General features: G+C 44.3%; 1 pseudogene across 1 annotated transcript; it reads right to left on the bottom strand.

Moving 5' to 3' along the window:
* Positions 1-680: 680 nt before the first annotated feature.
* On the bottom strand, positions 681-1,622 carry LOC308438299 (guanine nucleotide-binding protein G(i) subunit alpha-2-like; annotated as a pseudogene). Its single transcript has one exon. The product of its transcript is annotated as a guanine nucleotide-binding protein G(i) subunit alpha-2-like (transcript).
* Between the last annotated feature and the right edge of the window lie 9,675 nt (positions 1,623-11,297).

Raw genomic sequence — 11,297 nt, forward strand, 5'->3', positions numbered from 1 at the left:
AGTTCCATGGAGGACAGGGCAGGGGCCACCAGAAAAGTGATGGGTGTAAACACGCAGACACACTCAAGGTACGGAGTTACTGGAAAGAAGCTGGGGACAGGGTGCTGGACAGTTTTAAATAGGTGTCTCTAAAAAGTTTTCTAGATTTGCAGTTTTCCTTTTTTGCTCTTTCCTTTCTTTTTCGTTTTTTAAAGCTACGAGAATGAGCACGTGGGTTTTGTCTCCAGGAATGGCGGTATCTCTCACGCTTCTCATGCTTTTTCCTTTGGGGCTTTCGAGTGGCAGAGAGTAGGGCAGGCAGGAGGCTCCCTGTAAACAGTTGGACTTGGGTCAGGGCTGGTGTTGGACAAAGCCAGGGGTCTAGGCCGGAGGAGTTGGGAAACTCTGCATGCGCTCCCCGCTCACCCCAGAACAAGACAATGGTTAGAAAGGCCAGGAAGAAGGTACCATGGCCACTCCCGGCACCTCAGACAAAGGTGGGTTTTAGACAGGTAGGCCTGTGGCAACCCCTCCCCCAAGGCTAGAGCCGAGGGAGGGGACAGAGAAGCTGAGAACAGAGAGAAAAGATGGGAGAAGCAGCTGGGGGAACAGGCAGGGACATTGGTCTTCTTGCCCCATCTTCCTCATGGATAGTGGGGAGCAGAGTCGGCAGTGACCCATCCTGTCAGGCCCACTGCCCCTCAGAAGAGGCCACAGTCCTTCAGGTTGTTCTTGAGTGACAGCATCAAACACAGACTGCACGTTCTTGGTGTCGGTGGCGCACTGAAGTGCCTGGAAATCTCCACGGTGTCTGCGTTTATTCAGGTCCTCAACCTTGCTCTGGATGTAGCTGGCTTCCTCGTCATACTTGTTGGCCCCTGTGTACTCAGGGAAACAGATGGTCAGAGGGCTGTGTGTGATCTTCTGTTCAAACAGGTCCTTGTTGAGGAAGAGGATGATGGAGGTGTCTGTGAATCACTTGTTACTGCAGATGCTATCAAACAGCTTCATGCTCTCTCGTATGCGATTCATCTCCTCATCCTCAGCCAGCACCAAGTCATAGGTGCTCAAGGCGACACGGAAGATGATGGCCGTGACACCCTCGAAGCAGTGGATCCACTTCTTCCGCTCAGATCGCTGCCTGCCCACATCAAACATCCTGCAGGGTTAGTCCTGGAAGGTGAAGTATGTTTCGAGATGCCTGTGGTCTTCACACGGGTCCGAAGCACATCCTGCTGCGTAGGGATGTAGTCACTGTGCTATGTGCTCCCGGCCATCCAGGTAGTACGCGCTGAGTCACTGAGCTGGTATTCCCGTGAGCAGCCAAAGCAGGCTTGCACACCCAGAGCCTCCGGATGACGCCGGACAGGTCTTCAGGAAGCTCAGCAGCACATGACAGTGCAAACAGCTGCCTGGCATCATCCGCATGGTGAGGGTCAGCAAAGTCAATCTGCAGGCTGCCCATGGCCTTGACCGGAGCTCCTCTGAGGAGCCATCTTTGTGGATGATCTTCATCTGCTTGACAATGGTGCTCTTCCCCGATTCTCCAGCACCTAACAGAAGCAACTTCACCTCCCTTGCCGCCTTCTCTCTGTCCTCCCACAGGTTCCCGACTTGTCCTCAGCGCTCACGGTGCAGCCCATCCTGCGGTCTGCCTGCCTGGCCCCCACAGGGCCAATGGCCAGGCTCAGCCCTGCCCGACCCACTATGCCCCCAGTGCCGGCCCTCTGCGGGAAGCTCTCAGGTCCACTGTTACCGCGTTATAATTTTTTTTTTTTGAGTCAATTTGCCCAAATGACAGAAAGCCCTTGAAGACACATGCCTAACTTGTCACGAGGAAACCTGGTCCCTGCCTATCCTACATGGACCTGTCTCTTCACCAGATACCCAGTCTCTCGTATTCTTAGCAACAAGAGACCAAAGATAGAATTGTGCCCACATCCAGGTTGGTGAACCAATGCGTTTGCTGTGGTTACTTCTGGGAGGAGCGTAGGTGACCCATAAGGCTGCACCACTGCCTCACTGATGGGTGGGTGGGGACTTAGAGGCGTGGGTGATGACTCAGGAGAGCTAAATTACCGGCGTTCCCCACGAATCTTGCAGGCAGCTCCTCCCAAGAGACTCTTCTGCCTCAGCAATTGCTTGCTGTTTATATAACCCCAGGAAAAAGAGCCGCCTGAGTCAGACCTTACGGAACTTCCCGAGTCATGTAAGATTCTTACCGAGTTCCTTGCGCCTTGTAACTCTCTCAGCTCCAGTAGGGAGAGAATGTTTTAACGAATCATAGTCTTACAGTACAAATACTTGGCACTCAAGAGTACCTAGTGCCAACTTAGCTGAGGGGTATACCAGTAGTCACAGTCTGCAGTGTGATGAATGGAGACGTGAAGGTGGGCACGTAGTGCCTGGGCCGGTCAGTTAGCTGGACATAGGAGTACAGGGATGGCTGATGCAGAATCGGCCCTGCCCTCAAGGTGCTTCTGTGATGGCGAGAGCCATGCTCTAACCAGGTGTGCACGGGGACAAAGCACAGCTCACGCCCTGGTGAGTGTGGAAAAGAATCAGGATGACAGAAATAGAAGCCAGGGGCACAGCTGCTGAGGAGGATGGTCAGTGAAGGCTCCTTGGAGGGGAGGAGGTGACATTTGAGCTGACGGCATAGAAAGAAGGAATGAGGACTCGGTCAGCCCTGATGGAACAGCCATCTGATTGGAAATGCGACAGCTGGAAAAAAATCCATTCTGTGTGCTATGGAAGACAGCCACAACCTCTGTTTTCATACCCGGAACATGGTGGCAGTGACTCCGATTCCAAAGCCTGCAGCTGTTTTTGAGGTTGTGATTGTCCAACTTAGGAGAGGTTTTGCCTAAGAAGGATTTTCTTTATCTGGTCCAGGAAGTAAAGGTGATGATGGAGAACCTAAGTTATGCCTTGGACTTGTTGATGGCGTCAGACCCACTCACACATTTGCACACACACATGTACACATACAACGTCCAGGCTTCTGTGAACATACAGCACCTGCACTGGGTATAGGCTGTGGCTGTAGGATCTTACTCCCAGGCATTGCCTGGAACAGAGTGCAGACGTTGGCATTTAAGACTCCTAAGAATTCAGCTCCCTTTCCCAGCATTCTGTGGGAGGAGCAGGCTGTCAGAGACACAGAAGGAGGGGGGGCGAGGTGGTAGGTGGGGACTGAGCTTCTAATTAGCATAGCTGTGCGGCGCTCCGAAAGCCTCCTCCAAAGTTCTTTGCACCATTGCCCTGCAAAAAGAGGTCAGTTTGGAGTCAGGGCCATGGATATTAAGCTAAAAATTGAACATGACATGAGAGACCCTTGCTGGGGAGCGACAAGTGCTTCCTTAGAAAACAGGAAGAGCCAGAAAAAGGGAGGGAGGGAGAAAATGCAGAGGCAAAGGATAAGCAGGAAACAGAGACTGTTTAGATGCTATGTTACAATGGGCATCACTGGTGCTACACAGGATACTCCACAGGGCATCAGGATTCGGTACCTTTCTGTGTTACCAGGATGCTGCCATGGCCTCAGACCATGGACCTCATCAGAGCAGCATCAACATTTCAATTTGGAGACTAAATATAAATATCTGACTCTTGTCTTTATCTCATACCCCATGTCCAGCCTAAAAGAAAGTCTCTATAAGTTTCTACCATCAAAATATACCCAGAGTCTGACCAGTCTCCATGCCCCACACTTGAGCCTGGCTGGTTTCAGCCTCTACTGTATCCTGTCTGGTGAAGTTAGGCATCTCCTTGGAGCCTCAGTTTTTATCCTTGCTGTTTATAGTCCAGTTTGTTGGCCAGAATGAACTATTTCAAGGCCCATTGAGAGAGGTGGCTTGCAGAGTCATTTGCAAAGTTCTATGAGTGGCCCTTGTGACAACTCCATATATTCATGTATTTCTAATAAATTTGCAGAAGCAAGTACTATGTCCTGCAATTGTTTGAGACTATGACTTCTTTCAACTCCTGCTTTCTTCTCCCGTGTCTTTTGATAGTGTTTGACTGGCCTCAAAAATCTGGAGAGTAAGACACAGGGTAGGAAGAACTGGGTTTACATTTTTGTTTGGTGAGTTATATTTATGTGTTGTGCAATAACTCTTGTGTGTGGTAACTTTGTTAGATTGTTTCCAGAAATATCCATGCTTTCCGTGCTGACTGAGTTCTAACAATTGCATGAGAGTGTCTCACAGGGCCCAGCCTCAGAAGAATAGTCTATCCCTTTTCTACTGACTCCACAGAAGATGCTAGAACACTGGTAGCATTCCATGCCAAATAAAAAGGGAAAACAGAGATAGTCAGCGGACTGCCAGCATTTGCCTTTCTCCATTTTTTGGTTCTTCCAGACATGAGGAGTCCCAACTACATGGCCGTGGCATCCTTAACTCTGTTCCCAATTTCCTCACCACGATAGACCGACTGTATGAAGTTTCTCAAGACAAAGCGAGCAAAACTTTTGTCCTGTATATGGTGTCTTGTCAGGTGTTTGGGTCACAGGAAGCAAAGTGTAACCAACAAAGGGCGCTTCTCTACTGCTGATGGTCCCTGTTATAAAACTTCACACATCCCATTCTTTGACGCTAGTTTGGGCTAAACGGTTTGTCATTTATGTGAAGCATAATTCTCATCGACATCTTTTTAAAGCTCTAGTTTCTCAGCTCTAAAAATGGAATATGATAACTTAAGAAGTTAAAGATTTGAATGAGATGCCTTGTGTAAAGGCACACACACACACACACACACACACACACACACACACATGAGGATTCCTGAAATATAGAAATTATCTTTGTGAATAATGGCTACTTAAATTTTATTTATTTACTTTTTTATGTATGCCTATTTTTGTTTTTCCATTTTTTATTGCATATTCTCTGCATTTACATTTCAGATGTTATCCCCTTCTTCCAATTCCATCCCCCTCCCCCTCTCATTGTCTCCATGAAGGTGCTCTCTTTCCCAAACATGCTCTCCCACCTCAGAACATTGGCATTCCCTTACACTGGGAAAACAAGCCTTCTCTGGACCAAAGGCCTCTCCTCCCATTGATGCCAGACAACTATCCTCTGCTGCAAAAGTACCTGGGGCCATAGGTCTCTCCATGCAAACTCATTGGTTGGTGTTTTAGTTCCTGGGAGCTGTGGTGAGTTTGGTTAGTTGATAATTTTGTTCTTTCCATGGGGTTGCAGACGCTGTCAGCTTTTTCAGTCCTTTCTCTAGCTCCTTCATGGGGTCCTTGTGTTCAGTCTCATGGTTAACTGCAAGCATCCTCCTCTGTATCAGTAGGGCTCTGGCAGAGCCTCTGAGGAGGCATCCATATCATGTTCCTTTGAGTAAGCACTACTTGGCATCAGCAATAGTGCTTGGGTTTAGTGGGCTGCATATGGGATGGATCCTCAGGTGAGGCAGTCTCTGGATGATCTTTTCTCCAATCCCTGCTTCTCTATTTGTCTCTTTATTTCCTTCCATGAGTGTTTTGTTCTCCCTTCTAAGAAGGACTGAGGCATCCACATTCTGGCCTTCCTTCTCTTTGAGCCTCAAATGTTGTGTGAATTGTTTCTTGGTTATTCAAGCTTTTTGGGTTAGTATCTTCTTATAAGTGAGTATATATCACGAATGTTCTTTTGTGACTGGGTTACCTCACTCAGGATGACAGCTTCTAGTTCCATCCATTTGCCTAGAAATTTCATGAAGTCATTATTTTTAATATCTGAGTAGTACTTAAATGTACTAAAATTTCTGTATACATTCCTCTTCTGGCTATTATAAATAAGGCTGCTATGAACATGGTGAAGCAAGTGTCCATGTTATATGTTGGAACATCTTTTGGGTATATGCCTAGGAGTAGAATAGCTGAGTTGTCAGATAGTACTATGCTCAATTTTCTGAGGAAACCACCAGACTGATTTCCAGAATGGTTGTACCAGCCTGCAACCCCACCAACAGTGGTAAAGCGTTCCTCTTTCTCCATATCCTCATCAGCATCTGCTGTCACTTGAGTTTTTAATCTTAGCCATTCAGACTGGTGTGAGGTGGAATCTTAGGGTGGCTTTGATTTGCATTTCCCTCATGACTAGGGATGCTGAGCATTTCTTTAGATGCTTCTCAGCTATTCTATGTTCCTCAGTTGAGAATTCTTTGTTTAGCTCTGTATTCCATTTTTAATAGGATTATTTGATTTTCTAGAGTTTAACTTCTTGAGTTCTTTGCATATATTGGATACTAGCCCTATATCAGATGTGGGGTTGGTATTTTCCTAATTTGTTGGTTGTCAGTTTGTCCTTTTGACAGTGTATGCCTGTTTCTATGTGTACTTTGTGCCTGCAGTGCCTGTGGAAGTGAGAAGAGCCTCAGTTTCTACTCTTGCTGTGCACACTCTGATTTGTTAGCCAGAGTGAACTTTTTTGAACCCCAGTGAGAGAGGTGGTTTGCAGAGCCATTTGCAAAATTCTGTGAGTGGCCTACTATAAGTTGTTATATAGATGCTGGGAACAAACCTGGGTCCTCTGTAAGAGCTATGTCTAGCCCTGATGACTAATACTTAACAGTTTATTATGATGTAAAAGGAATGAGTGGTAATGGATGTATTTTACTATATTTTAAAATTATAGAACTTTTATAAAATTGAATTAATTAATTTAATAGTGACAATTCACTATAAGAACCCCTCTGAGTATTTGCCTGGCTCATAGTCTGATGGAGGAGGGTGCACAGATATGTGTATCCGATGTAGTAGAGGTAGGGTTGGGCACAAGTGTGTGTTGGGATGTGCAAGTACGTGCAGTTCTCTAAGTTTCTAGGAAGCAGTGATGTTGACTGTGATACTGAAATATACACAGTTATTTACAACATGAAAAGTATGTGGGGCAGAGGGAACTGGATGGATTCAGAGAGACAGAACACGATGAGGTGGAGGGGAGACAGACTGTCACTACTTAGGCTACTGGTTTTACAGTAGGACTCATCAGAATATTATCCGTAAGTGGATGGCAAGTTAGAGATGACAAGGTATGCAGACAGAAAGTGATCACTTCAAGGGAACAAAAGGGTTGCCAATCATCGGGGGCTGTAATTAATGTTTATTGGTTGTCTTTGCACCAGACCACTGTCTCTGTGGGAGCAGAGACTGGCCCTGTCATAAGTACTGCTGGATTTAATGTGTGTCGAACACAGAATGATGAGTATCTATTGGGTTGTAAATGCACAGTCTTACAAACGAGGCAGGACGGAGGGCATTACTCTCACTGATGTGCTGGGGAAGACTGGGGTCAGGATCAGCCTCAGGACAGTGGCGGAATCAGTGCAGTTGAAACAGGAAGCTGCTGTGTGACAACTAATTGGGATTTTTAGGTGGAGACAGCAAACGATGAATTCAAACACAGGTTCTTTCTGAGCCTGAAGACTAGTATGACTTCCCTGATCAGAGGTGATCCCAGAAATCTCAGTGGGGGTGGTACTGGACTTGAAGCAAACTAAGAGTGGGTAGGACTAGTCAGTGAGTGTGAGCAGTTGATAGAACGGTCAAGTCAGGAGCGTAGTCAAGCATGTCCAATGGGAGAGTCTCCTGATGAGAACTCCGAGAAAGAGGGAAGAGGACTTTTATTTCACTCTTAAAAACTAAAGACCTTGGCAGTCATGGATGAAAGAGGAACCTGTGGGAACTCTGTCCCCCCTGGGGAACTTTTGGCTACTAACACACACTGGAGGAGGAGAGGTTATGGTCTTCAGTTGAGTACGCCTACCATGCTCACCAAGCTCAATAGGAACTCCATGTCCTTTCTGCATGGGCAGCTCTGGCTAAACTCAGTGGTTTGCAACATGAAACAAAAGGACTTGAAAGTGGGAAAGGAACTCGTAGAGAGGAGGTGGGAAGGAGATAAGAGAGGCTATGGGAATTGAGGTTAACAGGTTATTTACAAAAGGGCAGAAGGTTGTGAAAGGGTGGGGTGGGTCTGGGAGATTTTAGGAGAAGAGGGTTGAGTATGATCAGAGATATTATATGCACATAGGAAGTTCAAAAAAGAAGCCATAAGACATGTTTGTGAAGATTTATTAAATGACTTTATATGCACAAATGTTCTGCCTGTATGTGTATAATGCACACCATGAGCATGCCTGGTGTCATAGATGCCAGAAGAGGGTGCCAGATTCTCTAGAGCCAGAGTTTCAGACAGGTGTAAGCCATCATGTCGGGGCTGGGAACCAGTCCTTGGTCCTCTGCAAGAGTTAACAAACATTCTTAATCACCCAGCTATCTCTCCAGCATGCTAAAATATTCATTTTAAAAGAGAGGGTGTGAACTGAGGGTAAAATAATTACTTATAAACATGCATAAAACCACCAATGAATACATTTAATTAAAACAAAACAAATAATATATCACTAAAAACCCAGAAAGCTCAAGTCTGGATCTTTTTCAGTTCTCTGAGTTTCATATTTCAGTGAGTATTAGTAACACATGCACCTGAAGTCTGTAGGAACCAGAGCTTCCTTTCACTTCTGTTAGGACTTGATAAAGACAGACTATTGTGCAGAGTCATGATTAATTGTCATGGCTTTGTCTTTATTTATGTGCTTTACCACTAAGTAACAACTACAAGCAAAGAAGTTCTGCTCAATCACAAACCCAGCATGACACTTCCTGATGTCAGCAACTGTCCTGCTTGGCACTTGCTGTGATGAGGTCACAGAGTAACACAATGCTGTGTCTGTCACACCAGGAAGAGTATAACCTGCTTGGAATGCAGCAGGGTATGTTATAATGTGCTCTCTGACGTTCATCTGGGGAACTGATCATAGAGGTGGCCTAGTCTTTGATAGTTGTAATTAATGCCACCAAGAATAAGAGCATTTATATCTGCAAATAGATGTAACAAGAGAGGAGCTTTTCCTCAATATATTAGTAAAGACATCAAAAAATACAAAAGCAATGAAACAATATTAATAGCTGTGCAAGAAAAAATGCTACTCACCAAGCAAATGAATCAGAATCACATTGGTCTGAGAGGATTTCGTTGAGAGACGAAATCCCTAAACATCAGGAAAGCATGAAAGGACATATTTTAAGCCCTGAAAACAAAATACCTTCTAACCACGATGGCTGTATATTGCAAATTTTCTTTTTGAAATGAACAGAGAAAGCAATATAAACTTTAATTAATACAGTAATCCTGTGATGGTCATTCCTTCCACTGAAATGTCTCCTTTTCCATCTCTAATTTGACTAAGCTGGGTCTTCGTGCTCTCTCTTTAGCTTGACTAAGAGTTTCTTATTTATTTGTTCAGAGAACCAGGCATTTGTTTCATTGGCTCTCTGCTGCTTTCAGTCTTTGTCCCTCTCATTTGTTCCCAGGCTTTATTACTCCTCCTTATCTGCTGCTTTGTTTTCACTTGTCTCTGTTTTTCTATGACCTTACTGCTTATTATTACCTTATTAATTTCAGTTCTCTTATATATTTCTTAATGCTTATCTGTGTGTGTGCATGAGTTTATATGTGCCACATGTCATGAGATACCTAGAAAGGCTAAAAGGCAGTGGATGTTGTGGTTGTAGGCTGGTGTGAGCCATCTGATATGGGCTTTGGGAGCAAAACCCAGGTCCTCTGCAACAGCAGTAAGCGCTGCTAACCACCAAGCCATCCCTCCAGCCCCCTTCCTAGAGTTTTAGTGTAGGCACTGATAGTACTAATTCTCTCCCTTAGCACTCGCTTCATTATTTTTCCAAGAACCATTTCATTTGACTCCAGGAATTTTTTTTTTTTTTTTACTTCCTATATGATTTCTTCAACGTTTCACTGATCATTTGAGAGAATGTTGTTCGATTTCAATGCATTTTCACAGTTTTGGTGTTCTCTCTTGCTATTGTATCTTCCCTCCTCCACAGCCTATTGTCTTAGACATAGAAGAGCCACACTGCCAGATTTACAGTTTCCACTTCCTCATTCCACCGACTCCCACCCTTGGTTTCTGAATCTCTGTGCCTTTGCCCATTAAGTGTATTTTTTCAGGACAACAGATAGACAACAGAGTCTAATTAAAGCATCTAATTTGTGGGTTTTTTTTTTTTAATTAGAGAAATAAGTGTTTACAGCTAGTATTTTTATTAAGAGGGGTTTACTAATGCCTGTGATTTTATTGGTTATAGTTGGCGTTTGCTCTTCCCTTCCTCTCTTATTTGTATTAGAGGTCATCTATTTACTAAGTAGGGCATGGTAGATTCTCCCATAGCTAATTTTTGTTTGTCTATCATTCTCATAAAATTTCTTCCTTCTTATGCTTCCATAGTTGAGACTGTCCCTCTTCCTCTGGGGATAAAATTCTTTTAAGCATCTTCTATATTGATGGCTTAGTTGTCATGAATTGCTTTAGGTTTTTGCTTTGTCTAAAATGTCTTTCTTTCTCTGCTTATTTATTTATTAGTATGTTGTGTGTTTCTGCGTGTACACATGTATGTGTATGAGGATGCCACAGCATCATGTGGAGGTCAGAGAGCAACTTGAGAAGGTTGATCCTACAATGTGGGTCTTAAAACTCAAACTCAGGAGTTTGATTTGTCAGCAAGTACCTTTACCCACAGAGCCATCTTGCCAGTCTTCTCTGTTTGTTTCAAAAATATAATTTTTTATTTTGCTGAGAAGAAACACCATGACCAAACAGAAAGTTAGAAAGAAAAGAATACACTTGGCTTATACTTCCACATTGCTGTTTATCACTGAAAAGAGTCTGGTTAGGAACCTAAAACAGGATGGGAATTAAAACCAGGATAGGATCCTGGAGGCAGGACTGATACAGAGGCCTTGGAGGGGTGCTGCTTACTGGCTTGCTTTCCTTGGCTTGCTCAACTTGCTTTATTACAGAACCCAGGACCACCAGCCCAGACAGGGCACCACCCACCATGACTTGGGCTCTCCCTCATTGATCACTAATTGAGAAAATGCCTTACAGCTGAATCTCATGAGGCATTTCCTCAACTGAGGCTCTTTCCTCTCTGATGATTCTTAGATTCTTAGATTGTATCAGCTTGATACAAAAATCACTAAGAGATCACTAAGAGATACTTTGGGGACTTACATTCCAAAATTACAAATATGTAATTCTTAACATATATGTTAAATCATTAAGAGATTCCCTAAGAGATACTTTGGAGACTTACATTCCCAAAGTCTGGGAAGCCCAGGAGATAGGATAAAGTTCTAGATTTAGGTAGCCTATCAAGATTACATTAGGGTGATATGAATAACCCAGTTTTCTAATGAGCAATGTAAAATGGTGTCTTACATTTTCACTGCTGTGATGAGTCA

This window comes from Micromys minutus, assembly GCF_963924665.1.
Source record: "Micromys minutus genome assembly, chromosome: 27".
In the NCBI taxonomy this organism is placed as follows: Eukaryota; Metazoa; Chordata; class Mammalia; order Rodentia; family Muridae; genus Micromys; species Micromys minutus.